Source organism: Sturnira hondurensis, unplaced genomic scaffold (genome assembly GCF_014824575.4).
Source record: "Sturnira hondurensis isolate 20B ecotype Veracruz unplaced genomic scaffold, ASM1482457v3 Scaffold0025376, whole genome shotgun sequence".
NCBI lineage: Eukaryota > Metazoa > Chordata > Mammalia > Chiroptera > Phyllostomidae > Sturnira > Sturnira hondurensis.
This window is the reverse complement of record NW_028098007.1, coordinates 1091791-1106601: the sequence shown is the minus strand read 5'-3', so window position 1 is coordinate 1106601 and position 14811 is coordinate 1091791. Positions and strand designations below refer to the sequence as shown.

At 43.9% G+C, this 14811-nt stretch overlaps 2 non-coding genes across 2 annotated transcripts; one reads left to right on the top strand and one right to left on the bottom strand.

The window, feature by feature from the left end:
* Positions 1-5820: 5820 nt before the first annotated feature.
* LOC118982477 (small nucleolar RNA SNORA62/SNORA6 family) lies at positions 5821-5969 on the bottom strand. Its single transcript, XR_005065555.1, has one exon. It is a non-coding gene; the product is annotated as a small nucleolar RNA SNORA62/SNORA6 family (small nucleolar RNA).
* Positions 5970-10326: 4357 nt separating this feature from the next.
* LOC118982474 (small nucleolar RNA SNORD75) lies at positions 10327-10389 on the top strand. The gene has a single exon (XR_005065553.1). It is a non-coding gene; the product is annotated as a small nucleolar RNA SNORD75 (small nucleolar RNA).
* Positions 10390-14811: the final 4422 nt, after the last annotated feature.

Here is a 14811-nt window from a genome sequence, read left to right as displayed (position 1 = left end):
TCAGAGTTCTTGCTGCCTGTGACTACCAAAACCAATAAGCAGAGACAAGGGTTGAATCTTGGTGCTTTATTCAGATGGCAAGCCATCTGAGAAGACAGCAGGTGTGTACCCTAACAGACCATCTTAAATTCCATTTTAAATCGATCCTTTTTATAAAGAGAAGAAAAGTGCAGCTAACCAGTTTGGAATTCAGGGAAAAAATTAGTCGGATAAAAGCTGCATCATTTGCCTTAGCTGGTGTAGCTCAGTGGATTGAGCTATACCTGGCCTGTGAACCAAAGGGTTGATGGTTCAATTCCCAGTCAAGGCACATACCTGGGTTGTGGGCCAGGTCTCCAGTGCTGGGCTCATGAGAGGCAATCACACATTGACGTTTCCCTCTCTTTCTCCCTCCCTTCCCCTCTGTATAAAAATAAATAAATAAAAATTTAAAAAAATAAAAAAATATATATATTTTTTTAAAGATTTTATTTATTGATTTATTTATCTTTAGAGGGGAAGGAGAGGGAGAGAAACATCAATGTATGGTTGCCTTTTGTGCATCCCCTGCTGGGAGTTGGCCTTCAGGGAACCAGCCTGCAACCCAAGCATGTGCCCTGACTGGGAATCGAACCACGATCCTCTGGTTCGCAGGCCCGTGCTCAAAAAAATAAAATATATTTTTAAAAACCTGCATCATCCTGCCCTGGCTGGTGTAGCTCAGTGGATTGAGTGCAGGCCTGCGAACCAGAAGACTGTGGTTCGATTCCCAGTCAGGGCACATGCTTGGGTTGCAGGCTGGTTCCCTGAAGGCCAACTCCCAGCAGGGGACGAACGAAAGGCAACCATACATTGATGTTTCTCTCCCTCTCCTTCCCTTCTAAAGATAAATAAATCAATAAATAAAATCTTTAAAAAAAAAAAAAAACCTGCATCATCCTTTCATCTGTGTCCTGGCAGTGGGAATCTCTCCCTGGAGCACAATGGCTCACAAACCACCTTGATTGCTTGCAGTCCTCCTGAGGCACAAAGGTGGAACTGCTTGTGGTCTCCTGGAGTTAGGGTGGGTCATACCTTCAGTTTCTGAAACAATAAATTTTTACATACATTGATTACTAAGCTTGTCAGCTATTACCTGAAACTAACATTTTTCCAGCATTTGAATCCCCCATCACACCAACTGTTCTTTAGCCATTGCAATTGGTTCTTGCCTTGCCCATCTGGTTTTGCTACTTTTCTGGGCCTGGAGCTGAAATACAACTGAGGCCTAGATGTTACTTCCTGGATGCCATTTCCAAGGAGGAAAGGCCAAGAAAGAAGAGGTTACCCTGGAGGTGAGGTCATTGTTTCCCCAGTTTTGCCCCCTGATAAGCACATGGGACCCTTGCCCTGGTGACAATCTGCACCTGGCTGTAATCGCTCCCTATTATGTTCAGCTCTCTGTCTGTTTCCCTGTTCCACTTGCAAAGGAATTTTCCTAGCTTCTTATTACCCTGTCTGACAATGCTCCCATCCCGAATATGATTTTCAGTACTCCTTCCTCTGTATTTCTGTTACTCCCCAAAACTCAGTTCTTCTCACTGGCCCAGTAAAGAATTACAGGCCAGGGAGCCTACTAGTGTGCAAGCAAAGTTTATTAATACTGAGTTCTAAAAAGAAAGCAAAGCAAGGGTAGCTAAAGCAGGGGTGGCAAAAGTAGGGTGGCCAGAGGCCAAGGCCAAAACAGCGGAGAGGCCAAGAGAAGAGAGAGAGTCCCTTGTTCTGAGGACTTACATACTTGGTGGATTGTGGGCAAAGAAATTACATTTTGATTGACAGGTAGAAGTGGTGCCAGCTTCCCCTGGGGAGACATGACAACCCAAACCTAGGTATGAGTGTGGGTCTGTCAGCCTGAATCCTTATCTTGCTCTAGAGTCTATTTGTTCATTTTGCTTACATGATAGAAGGCAGGCAATTATCCAAAGTTGTTTTATGGGGTTTTTTCTTTGGGCGCTGTAGACTCCGTCCCCTTCTCCTTTCCAGGACTTGGAATGAATATACAGTCTCAAGGTTTCCCTTTTCCCAGCTAGTGGAGAGGTGCACACAGACTTTCAAGGGGTCCCCCCTCTCCTACATAGTTTCACTTATTGTTCCGGAAGCCTGGCAGCCTTATTGGACCAGGCTCCAAGTTCCTGGGTCAATGTGTGAGTTTTGCTTTTATCCTCCTCTATCAAGTTCTCTGTTAGATTGTAATGGTGAGGACCCTGCCTCTATTTCCCCTCTGGCCATTTCTGCTGTAACATTTCCGCTATACTGTGTTTATTTCTATCAATGATGATACTTATCACATCGTTCTATAATTATTCATTATTCATTTTTATGTCCCCTAGAAGGACCCTGATCTTAATAGATAAATGTCATAGTGATAGGAAGTACCTCAAAGCATTGAACAGAAAACAGATTGAGAACGACTGCATTAGACTAACCATTCCTGAAGGGCAAGGCCACACCTTTACCTCTGCCTCTCCAGTGGTCAGCAATCGGCAGGCAAGTAGTTCGTGTTCAACGAATGTGGAATAAATGCATGAATGGTTTCAAGGGGCTGGCCACACCTCTCATGATTGTATTTTTTCTCATTTTTTTGAATATTTTTAATCATTCAAGTACAGTTGTTATATATTTTTAAAGTTTATTTATTTATTTTTAGAGAGGGAGGGAGGGAGAATGAGAGGGAGAGAAACATCAGTGTGTGGCTCCTCTCTCATGTCCCCAACTGGGGACCCAGCCGGCAACCCGGGTACGTGTCCTGACTTGGAATCAAACCAGTGACCTTTTTTCCTTCACAGGTGAGCGCTCAATCCACTGATTGTATTTTGAGTATGATGAGAATGCAAAGGGGAACCGCCTGGAGCCAAGAGACTGATGGGATTCTGTCCACACCCTGTGCACTGGTATCAGTGTGGTCTTAAGTATGTAAATCCCTCATTCCTTTGGAGAGCAGAGGAAGTACTGAACATCTCTGCTGAATTAATCAGTCTCAGTTTCCCCACTTTCAAGAACTGAGGTTCCTGCTGATTTCCACTATAGGCTAGCAGGAAGACTAAATATAAAACTAAAAACAGCCCTCCCTTCCTATTTGTGGCTCAGCTCCACTAAAACTGAGCCAACCACAGCTACTCTCGTCTGGATGGTGGCCTGGAATTGCTAACTGGAGAGAACTTTACTTGTCTACGGCACTATGTGGGCCTGGGAATTACACTGTGACTTCTGTCCTCCCTGTTTCTAGAAAACAACAACAAAAAACTGCAGGCATTTTTTTTTAAAGTGTTTAAGAATTGGGGCCCTGGCTGGTGTGGCTCAGTGGATTGAGCCCAGGCCTGCAAACCAAAGGGCTGAATGTTTGATTCCCAGTCACGGCATGTGCCTGGGTTGTGACCAAGGTTCCTCAGTCAAGGAGATGCGAGATGCAAGCAATCAGTGTATCTCTTACACATTGATGTTCCCCTCCCTCTCCTTCCCTCTCCATCTCTCTAAAACTAAATAAATACAATCTTAAAAGAAAAAAAAACAGAATTTGGCCCCTAGTACGTTAGGTAGGGAAGAGCCAGCATGGGGGTGTTCACTGGAGAATTTTTTTAAAGATTTTATTTATTTCTTTTTCGATCGGAGCAAGGAAGGGAGAAAGAGAGGGAGAGATACACCAACATGGGAAACATTGATCGGTTGCCTCCCACTTGTGCCCCGACTGAAAGGGCACCCTTATGGCAAAGGCTTATCTGCTAGATTTCCTGGTAAAGGGAGGTCAGCTTCCCAAAGATCAGCACTAGCAGAATTCAGAGAAGTCACCTTCTTACCCTAATGAAGGGGGAAGGGCACCAGTACCTACGAGAGACTTTGACCCTCACCGGCATTCTGCTTAGAGAAGGAAATCCAGGCTCCATTGCAGGGATCTGGCTTTGGGGCTCCGTAATGGCAAAAACAAGCAGCAGAACAAATCCCCACCCCTATGCCAGGCTCATGGCTGGCCTCGTCCCCGAGGTTGCACAACCGTGATCCAGGGACAGGAACTGGCACCCTGGCCTTCTGCAGCCTTAGGACTTTGATCTTTGAGGCTGAATGAGCTGAACACAGCTAATGCCAAACCTGCATTTTGTAACCATTTTTGTTTTTTTCCACTTAACAACATATCATGGATATTGAAAGGATAAAGTCATTGCCAGTTGCCATCACGGCACCATTTGCTAAGCTAAGGCCTTATGACCTTGTTAAACATGACTCCCATTTCACTCTTCTGAGCTTATGTCCCCAGGACTGGAAATTAGGTACCAGAAAACAAGAACAGAACGTGATTAACCTCTCCCTACAGATACAGGCGGAAGGTATCATTGGAACCAACTGCAGCCCCAACAGCCCAGGGGCCCCACGACAGCCACCCCCCTCTTTTAATGCAACTATAATCCAACAAAAGCTCAAAGTCCCCAACCCTCAGTGCTGGTGTATCTCTCCACACCATATCTCCTTTCTTGGAGAGAGATTAAAACTTTATTCTCTACACTTTGTCCTCTTTGTGAATTCTTTTACAGCCTGCATCACCAACCACCCTAACATTTTCGTGGCCCATATGGGGACGTTCTCTATTTCTCCCTCCCCTCTGGCTTCCTGAGACCTGTGACTAGGGGAACAGTGGACAGCGGAAGCTTGACCAGGGCTAACCCCCTAACCCTGTCTCTGTGAGGTTTGGAGAGAGGATTCTAATTGTCTTCATCTATTTCTTACCTGCCTAACCCGAGTCATGCATTCAACTCCTGTTTGGAGTTTAGGCGTAGCTCCACTGTGCCTGCATTAAGTAAAAAGAAGGATACAAAGAGGGGGAAAAAATCTCACCCCCCTCCCAGACTGTAAAACACTCTATATTCTCCTCCTGGAAACCTTGGAGCTGCTAAATCCTGGGAAAAATTGAGACTGCCTCTCAATGAAGAGGAAAAAAGGGGCATTTTAAACTTTTCTGCCCCATCCCCTGATGAAACCAAAGCCCTTCTAGGAGAAGCTTGCTTTTCTTTCCCTACATTTTTGAAATGCAAATACCTGGTCTACTGCAAGGACTCTTGTCTAGACCATCTTTTAAAATAAAAACTTTGACAGGGTCCAGAGGGGAGAGGGGAGAGAATCATAGGGGAAAAGGGGATGGACTCACATGAACAAGTATAAAGGACACATGGACAATAACTAAGGGTGGGGGGCGGAAATGGGAGGGAGGTGGGGAGCACTGGGGGGGGGTGCAGGCAAGGCTGGGAATATAAGACAGAAAACTGTACTTGAACAAGAATTTTTTTAAAAAAAGGACTTACAGACATGGACAACACTGTGGTGATTGCAGGTGGGGCAGTATAAGGGGACTAAATGGTAATGGGAAAGAATATAATAAAACAATTTTTAAGAAAAAAAATAGCCTTGGCTGGTGTGGCTCAGTGGATTGAGTGCAGGCCTGCGAACCACACAATGGCGGTTCGATTCCTAGTCGGGGCACATGCCTGGGTTGCAGGCCAGTTCCCAGCAGGGGACTCAGAGGAGGCAACCATACACTGATGTTTCTCTACTTCTCTCCTTCCCTTCCCCTCTAAAGATAAATAAATAAAATCTTTAAAAAATAAATAAAATAAAATAAAAACTTTGGGGAGATAATTCGTACCAAAAGGGGGGAGACCTTAGCTATAGCTGAGCAAGTCAATTTAACTTATTCCAGTTGATCCTTTCTAAATTAGCAAATTCTGATAAATGTTATTGAACGTCTAGGTTTTTGAAATAACATGAAATACCAAAATGTAGATTGCTAGACTTTTTCTTGGCCTTTTTTTTTTTCCCACTTGTAGCGAGGACTACTGTCAAACTCCACTCATGGGGCCAGAGACCCTCGTGGTGTTAGTGGAAACCTTGCCCCTCCTGCAGCACACTACCTACACTTGTGAGTCCATCGGCCACCATCTCTCAGCTTTCTAGTACCAAGTGGCTGTGGCGTGGATCTGGAGCTGCAGATAAATGTCTTGTGCTTTATTGGAGCTGTGTTTCCTGAAAGTGAGAGTGTGTTTGCCAAGACAAGAACCTGTTTGTAATGGTCATGAAATGTATTCACAACTCACTCTGATAGGGGACTCAAGAGTTGGAAAATTTTAGACTAAGGTAAATAGTTAATAAGCCTACTAAGGAATGCATATGTTAAAGCTATTGTTTCAGAAACTGCAGATGAGGCCCATCCGGCCTCTCCTGAGAGACAGCCGACCTCCTGGGACACCAAAGATTTGGTCCCGTGTGTGACAGCACAGAAGTCAGTCTTTTCCAGTTTCAAATCTAGGGAATGCTGGTTGCTTACTTTTTGGTCATTGTGGAAACAAAGATCTCTAAAAGTTAAGTTCAAGTTAAGAAACTATATCGTACCCCTAGCTGGTGTAGCTCAGTGGACTGAGTGCGGGCCTGCAAACCACACAATCGTGGTTCGATTCCCAGTCAGGGCACATGCCTGGGTTGCAGGCCAGTTCTCAGCAGGGGGGAACTCACAAGAGGCAACCATACATTGTTATTTCTCTCCTTCTCTCCTTCCCTTCCTCTCTAAAGATAAATAAATAAAATCTTTAAAAAAAAGAAACTGTATGGTTTTAATAATACAAGGCAAGAGGCATGGAGATGCAATTTTGAAGGAACAGGATTCAAAGTAATTTATTTTAAAGATGGTTGTTTCTACAACCATAAGAAAAGCTTGTTAGAGATAGGGATAAGAAAGCTTGTTAGTTGAACAACAACAAAATATTTTTTCAAAAAAAGAGAAAGTTTGTGAAAGCTGCAGGAAGGTTTGTGAAGGGTGTCAAAGTTTGGAATTTGTGATGCCCACGTCACCAGCCACCCTAACAGACGCTTTCCCACCACAGCACTCACAGCCCTACTTCATCCTCAGGACTGTGTAGGTTTTTATTGTACAAACGCACAGTAATTTCTTCTGCCAATTCCCTTCTTACCAACATTTGTAGTTTTTATCCTATAAACAACATAGTGATCCTTGCCCCGTTTTATTATTTCCTTTGGCTAAATTCCTTCGAATTGATGAATCAGAAGGGATACACATTTAAAATTTTAATACCAAATTACCCTATAAAGATTATATACTAGCTGCATTTCCAACAGTATCTAAGTAGATCCCTTTTTTCATACTGTCCCCAATGGTGGGGCTTGACATTTTTAATTTTATCAATCTAATGGGAAAAGTGATTTGTATTTCTTTCATTATTAATGTGTTCGAGTAACCTATTTGTTAAGGTGGTGGGTGACCCTGGTTGTGAAAGAATTCACCAAGAAAAAAAGTGCAGAGAGTAAAGGTTTTATTTCACTCTCCCCAAAGAAGAAAAGGGCTAGGTCAAGGCTTTGAGCTTTTATTGGATTAAAAAGGAGGGGGAGGCAGTGGGTGTTGCTTGGCCCCTGGGCTGTGTTTTACACAGGCTGCAGTTTATTCCAATCTTATCTTCTGCCTGAGGATATAAGGAGTGGCTAATCACGTTGCATTCTTCTTTTGTTCCAGGAATTTCCAGTCCTGGGGACAAGGTCAAAAGAGTAAGATGGCGGTCACGTTTAATAAAGTCGTAGGCCTGCTTAGCAAATGGTACCAAGATAACAAACGGCATTGGCTTTGTCCTTTCATATTTCATAGCTATTTTTGTTTCTTCTCTTGAGAACTAACTGTTAAGAACTTTGCCTATTTTTTATTAAAATATGTGTCTTTTTCTTAATGATTTCATAGCAGTTCTTTACAAAGTGAGATTTGAATCCTTTGACCATTAAATACTGCAGTCTTCTACTTTGGCATTTGTCTTTTAATCTTTTTTATGCTGACTTTTGCTGGAAAACTTCCACTTTCAGATAGTGAAAATAGTTAATATTTTCCTTTATAATTTATAATTTTGGTTTTAAAATTAATAAAGGCCTCCACCCCAAGATTATTAAAATAGTCTTATTTTTATTTGTTCATTTAATATTCAAACCTTCTGAAATTTATTTTGTGTGTAGTATAAGGTAGGAATCCAACTCCCCCCTCCCCAAATGGTTAGTTAATTATGTAGACATTTAATGTGGCATCTCAGGTACTTTATGAACTGGCCTCATCCTCCTTTAGTCCCCCCCCTACTTTTCTCCCAGGAACCCCATGTTCCCTTCTCATCAACCACATGTGGCCCCTGGAATGCAACATCCCGCCTACTTCAGTCCACCACAGCTCGGGACCTAGTTCCTCTGCTCAGCCCACCCCTTCCAGCTACCTCTAACTCCCTGACCAGCAACTGGTTATCCTTCCAGGAAACTCCTGGCATATGGTAGGTAGCTTTAAAGGTTTGTCAATTGAATGAATAAATCAATCACTTCTACCCACTTTCAGCACAGAGTGGCCTCTGTGGGTGATGTGCAATGGAAGGACGTAAAATTGGGAAGTGAATTTCACAGGAGAAATCAGCACTGTCATATGACTTAATCTGTCTGCTTCCTGCTGTGGTTCTGCCTTGCCTTGCTGGCCCTGCCCACACCACTCCACCCTCTTCCCCTCCTTTTCTAGCGTCAGACCAAGGGTTTCACTTGGCTGCAGCCTCCTTTCCACCATCGTAACGCAGCATCTGTGTGACTGTGATTCCTGCCCTGATATAATTACAGCTTCTATACCAACACCTACAGTGCTACATAAATGCGTACACATGAAACCGGAAAAGACCGGTGTTCGTGCTGCCTGTCACATACCAAACCCAGTAAGCAGAGAGAGATTGAATCTTCATGGGCGCTTTATTTGGAATGACAGCGATCTGAGAAGACAGCTGGTTCATACCTTAACAGACCGTGTTACATTTCCTTCAAAGCCAGCCTTTTTATAACGGAGAACAAAGTGTAATGAGGGAGGTTGAAATTTAAAGAAAGTTAGATTTAAAAAAAAAACCACCTGCAGTATTCTCGCCCCAGGCAGTTAGTTGTTCCCAGGGGCTGGCAGTTATCTGCCGCTCCCTGGAGCACAAAGGCCAGGTTGCCTACACTTGTTCCCCAGGTGGTAATCTTCAGAGGTGCCCCAGGAGGTTGGCTGTCTCTCAGGAGAGCCAGGATGGGCCTTATCTGCAGTACCTGAAACAATAGCTTTAACATGCATTACCTACCAGGCTTATAAACTATTTACCTTAAATTAAAATTTTCCAACTCTTGAGTCCCCTATCCCATCCATCTGTGTGAGAATGACAGCCAGACACAGAGAGCGGGTTCGACCTTTCCGCAGAATCCTCCTTCATTCAGGGATCTGGCCATCTCCCTAGCAGGGGTGCCAAGCTCATTTTCACTGGGGGCCACATCAGCCTCGTGTTTGCCTTCAAAGGGCTGAATGTAATTTCAACTCCTTAACAGTTAAGGAGTAGTTACATTTATATTGTCCTAAAATTATTTCAGCCCTTCGAAGGCAACCAGGAGGCTGATGGCAGCCCTGGTGAAAATGAGTTTGACACCCCTTCTCTAGGGTCTGGGTAAGAATTTCAGCAGCTTAACTGGGTGCATAGAGGATAGTTCTCCTCCCCCAGCCTTGCTTGTAGCAGTTTATTCTGAATACAAATAATAATCACCACCATTCACAAAGTTCCTACTATGTACTGCCAGGCACTTTACATCCATTGTTTCATTTAATCTGTTGACCTTAAATAAGACAAAGAACCAGTTATTTTCCAGTAAAATGTGTTTATTCTGAAATAGCAGAGGAATTTTCTCTGGAACCACAGACAAGTCCTGAGAACAAAGGAGAGGGGTTTGCTTTTTATGGAGAGAAGGAGGGAAGTTGCGAGGAGTTGTTTTAGAAGAGCTGAGAGTGGAAATGAACCTGGCAATTTCAAATTGGCTGGGCTATATCACCCTGGCTCGTGTGGCTCAGTGGGTTGAGCGCCAACCTGTAAACCAAAAGGTTGCTGGTTCAATTCCCAGTCAGGGCACATGCCTGGGTTGCAGGCCTGATCCCTGTTTGGGACCATGTGAGAGGCAACTGATTGATGTTTCTCTCCCTCTTTCTCCCTCCCTTCACCTCTCTCTAGAAAGGAATTTAAACTCTATTTGCCCAAGGCCACACAACTATCAAAGGCCTCAGCAAGGATTTAAACACAATTGTGTCTAAACAACCACCTTGGTTGATTCACAGCCATTGTAGTGGGTCTGCCTCCAGGTTGAAGGTTCAGGGCTGTGAGATTCCAGTTCCCCAGCCTGACAATCTAGGCACTCCATAACTACCACCAAACTTCCTGAGTAGTACACATCTCTGTATATCCTCATTTAATGATTCAACAGCCTTTGTTGGTCTTAGTGAAGTGTACATTGTCTTTAAGCCTGTGATGGTTTAAGAGTAGTGGACAGAAGGGATTTCTGAAAAAATGCTAATCTTTAGTTTACATGTTTATGACATTAATGTTTAATGTGGCTGCACAGTAAGTTTCATTGGGTATTCTTTCTGTCTGGTTTCTAGTTCTGTGCCAAAGTGTTACAGAACAGACCCAAGGGGGGGTGTACAATATACTACTACTGAAAGGGCCCCCCACTAGGATCACTATGCCTGCCACCAGAGGAAAGACGTCTCTCAATGCCAGAGGTTTGTGAAAAGGAAAGGAATTATTTTACAGACTTAGAGTAGTGACTTAACATCTTCGTTAAAATACTAAAGTCCTTTAGAATAGCCACAGACACACACAGTCCTTCCTTTTCCCTCTGCCCTCATCTGGGGTACTATATCTCAGGAAAAGAAGTACAAGTCCCTGATCCAGACCATCAGCTGTGTCAACATCACGATCTCCAGTCAATCCAAAGCCATGTGGCCCCTTCTCATGGCCCACCACCAAGAGTCCTTTCACCCCTTTTCTTCCAGTCAAAGTCTCTTCCGCTTCCTAAGCCATGTGGCAAAAGGGATCACCCCAAAGCCGTGTGGTCTTGACTCTCGCCAAAGCCACAAAGTCCCTACTCTGCCAAAGCTGAGTGGTTATCCCTCCTATGGTTCCTTGTCTGGGTTTAAATCCCAGGGCCAATCTTCCTCTGCAGCCCCATTTCTGACTCCTCCTACAATCAGTTATACCTGCCAGCATTCCTGTATTATTCCAAGTTTACTGGGCTTCCATCATAAGTCTGGGCAGGTGTGGCCCCATGGCATGGAGCCAGTCTTCTCCAAGCTCTCACACAGGCGCTTTGTAATCCATTCCACAAACACCTTCTCCCAAGGCTGTCTAGTTTTTGTCTAATTGCCTCCCAGTTACATCTTGGGTGGAAGTCACTTTCATCCCCCTGGCTCAAAGCCACAGCTTTTTAACATATTCATGAAACCAGTTAAAGGTTATAGATATATTAAATGACCATGCTAGAGATTAGCTGCAAAGCTGTTGTTATATAACACGGCTCTAGATGGCCCACCGCCACGGGTCCCATTCCCCCATCTCAGACTTGTGGGGGTGAGGACATCTTATATATTTTTTTCTAATATTTCCTGGATACCCTGGGTTCTGGACCCCATTACAAATCCCTATTTGGGGCCCCCCTCTTGGCTGCACCCTGTTACAAAAGAAAGGAGAACAGCTGCTGGGGTCCTAAAGTACAAGCATCACACTCTTACCATGGGCAGACAGGCACTAAAAAGAAACAACTGGAAGTTAGAATGGTGGATTTGAGTCTTTGACATGTCTGGACTAGCTTTAATTTTTTTTTCCTTGTGGGATACATATTTTCATCTGTGGATGAAATGTTTGGGGTGCACATTTTGGAGACATTTAAAATGAAGGTGCGGGAATAGACTTCCAACCAAGATGGAGGCATAGGTCTAAACACTGTGCCTCCTCACACAACCAAAATTAAAGACAACAAATATTTAGAAACAAAAACACAGCCAGAACACACAGAAAATTGAACTGTACGGAAGTCCGACCACCATTCAACTGGACTGGTAAGAGGGGCAGAGTTGGCGGCCAGGGAGAGGGATCTCGGCAGGAAAAGGCAGTGGCAGCCAGACCCCGGAGTGCATGCAGGTGGGGGGCTGACCACGGTCACACATTCAGGTGTAGATAAACTAGGCAAGAATGGGCAACAAGACAGACCGCGCAACCCAGGGCCCCAGTGAAGGGAAATAAAGCCTAAAAGCACCGATTGAAAAGATGTTGGCTTGTGGGAAGCGGCAGAGGAGACTGAAATCTGAGAGAGAGCAGAACAAGCACCATTGTTCCCTCTCTGACCCCACCCCCACATACAGCATCACAACCCAGAGACTGGGTGGCCCCACACTGGTGAACATCTAAGTCTCCACCACTCATACTTAACAGAAGCAACCTGACCAAAAATGGCTCAATCAGAAGAACAAATCAAAGCCCCAGAGCCAATACTTTTAAGTGAATACGAGATAGCCAACCTATCAGATGCACAGTTCAAAACACTGGTGATCAGGATGCTCACAGAACTGCTTGGTTTTGGTCACAAATTACACAAAAAAATGAAGGCTACACTAAGTGAAAGGAAGGAAAATACAGAGGGAACCAAGAGTGATGGAAAGAAAACTGGGACTCAAATCAATGGAGTGGACCAGAAGGAAGAAAGAAACAAGCAAACAGAAAAGAAGGAAGAAATAAGAATTCAAAAAAATGAGGAGAGCGTTGGTGGTATAGTGGTGAGCATAGCTGCCTTCCAAAAAAATGAGGAGAGGCTTAGGAAACCCCAGGACATCTTTAAACGTTCCAACATCTGAATTATAGGGGTACCAGAAGGGGAAGAGAAACAGCCATGAGTGGGAAACTTATTTGAACCAATAATAAAGGACACCTTCCCCAATCTGGCAAAGAAAATACACTTCCAGGAAGTCCAGGAAGCTCAGACAGTCCCAAAGAAGGTGGACCCAAAGAGGAACACACCAAGGCACATGATAATTACATTACCCAAGATTAAAATGAAGGAGAGAATTCTAGAAGCAGCAAGAGGTAAAGGGATAGTTACCTACAAAGGAGTTCCCATCAGACTGTCAGCTCATTTCTCAAAAGAGACCTTACAGGCAAGAAGGGGCTGGAAAGAAGTATTCCAAGTCATGAAATCCAAAGACCTACAGCCAAGATTGCTCTATCCAGCAAAGCTTTCACTTAGAATGGAAGGGCAGATAAAGTGCTTCTCAGATAAGGTCAAATTCAAGGGGTTCATCATCACCAAGCCCTTTATTATATGAAATGTTAAAGAGACTTATCTAAGAAAAAGATAAAAAATATGAATAGTGAAAGGACAGCAAACTCACAGTTATTAACAACCACACCTAAAACAAAAGCAAACTAAGGGGACATCTAAAACAGAAGTGGAGCCACAGAAATGGAGATCACATGGAGGGTTAGCAACAGGGGAGTGGGAGGAGGAGTGGAGGAGGAGGGGGAGGAGAAGGTACGGAGAATAAGTAGCATAGACAGTGGGCAGAACATAGGGGGAGGGCAAGAGTAGTGTGGGAAATGTAGAAGCTAAAGAACTTATGACACATGGACATGAACTAAAGGGGGGAATGTGGGTAGGAGGTGTTGTGCAGAGTAGAGGGGAATGAAGGGAGGGAATGGGACAACTATAATAGCAAAATCAACAAAATATATTTAAAAAAATAAAAAGTAGCCCTGGCTGGCGTAGCTCAGTGGATTGAGCGCGGGCCTGCGAACCAGACAATCGCGGTTCAATTCCCAGTCAGGGCACATGCCTGGGTTGCAGGCCGGTTCCTTGCAGGCTAACTACCAGCAGGGGATGAACAAAAGGCAACCATACATTGATGTTTCTCTCCTTCTCTCCTTCCCCTCTAAAGATAAATAAATAAATAAAAATAAAATAAATAAAAAATAAAAAGTAAATGAATAAAATAAATAAAGGTGTGAACAGTTGGATTGGCTACAAGGCCTGCAGCAAAGAGGTTTAAGCAATGGCAAACCTCTTATCCTGAAGATTTCCAGGCATTTATGACAGCATAGCTCATGGACCAAGTTGAAAGGCAGCTGGATGAATGCTCATGGGTTAGAAGATCAAATAACTTTACATTTTAATAACTTTTTTAAAAGATTTAATTTATTTTTCTATCTTTAGAGGGGAAAGAGAGAAACATCAATGTATGGTTGACTTTCGTGCATCCCCTGCTGGGAGTTGGCCTGCAGGGAACCAGCCTGCAACCCAGGCACGTGCCCTGACTGGGAATCGAACTGCGATTCTCTGGTTCGCAGGTCCGTGCTCAATCCACTGAGCTACACCAGCCAGGTTAATAACTTTTTATTAACCAAAAAAAGAGAAACAAATGTATACTGTCTGTGAAATTAGCCAAAATTTTTTTAATGTTTTTTAAAGATTTTATTAGTTTAGATGGAAGAGAAGGGAAGGATAAAGAGAGGGAAAGAAACATCACTGTGTGGTTGCCTCTCACCTGCCTCCTACTGGGGACCTGGCCCACACCCAAGTATGTGTCCTGACTGGGAATCAAACCAGCGACCCTTTAGTTTGCAGGCCAGCAATCAATCCACTGAGCAACACCAGCCAGGGCCTTTTCCTGACTTCTCAATGTTGCGGGGCAGGACAGAACCTTGGTCCTCATTTCTCTGTCTCACTTACTCCCTGGGTAAGTTCATCCAGTTTCAGGCCCTTAAACATTTATACAGCCCCAATATCACCACTGGCCTCCAGACTCATATACCCAACATTCAGCTTGGCTCCCCTCTTTTATGTCTGAGAGGGATTTCCAATTCAACTTGTCAAAAAAGCACTCTTTCTTCGTTACCACTCATATACTGCTTTCTCAGTGTTCCTCATTTTAGTAAAGGACACCAACATTTGTCTAGT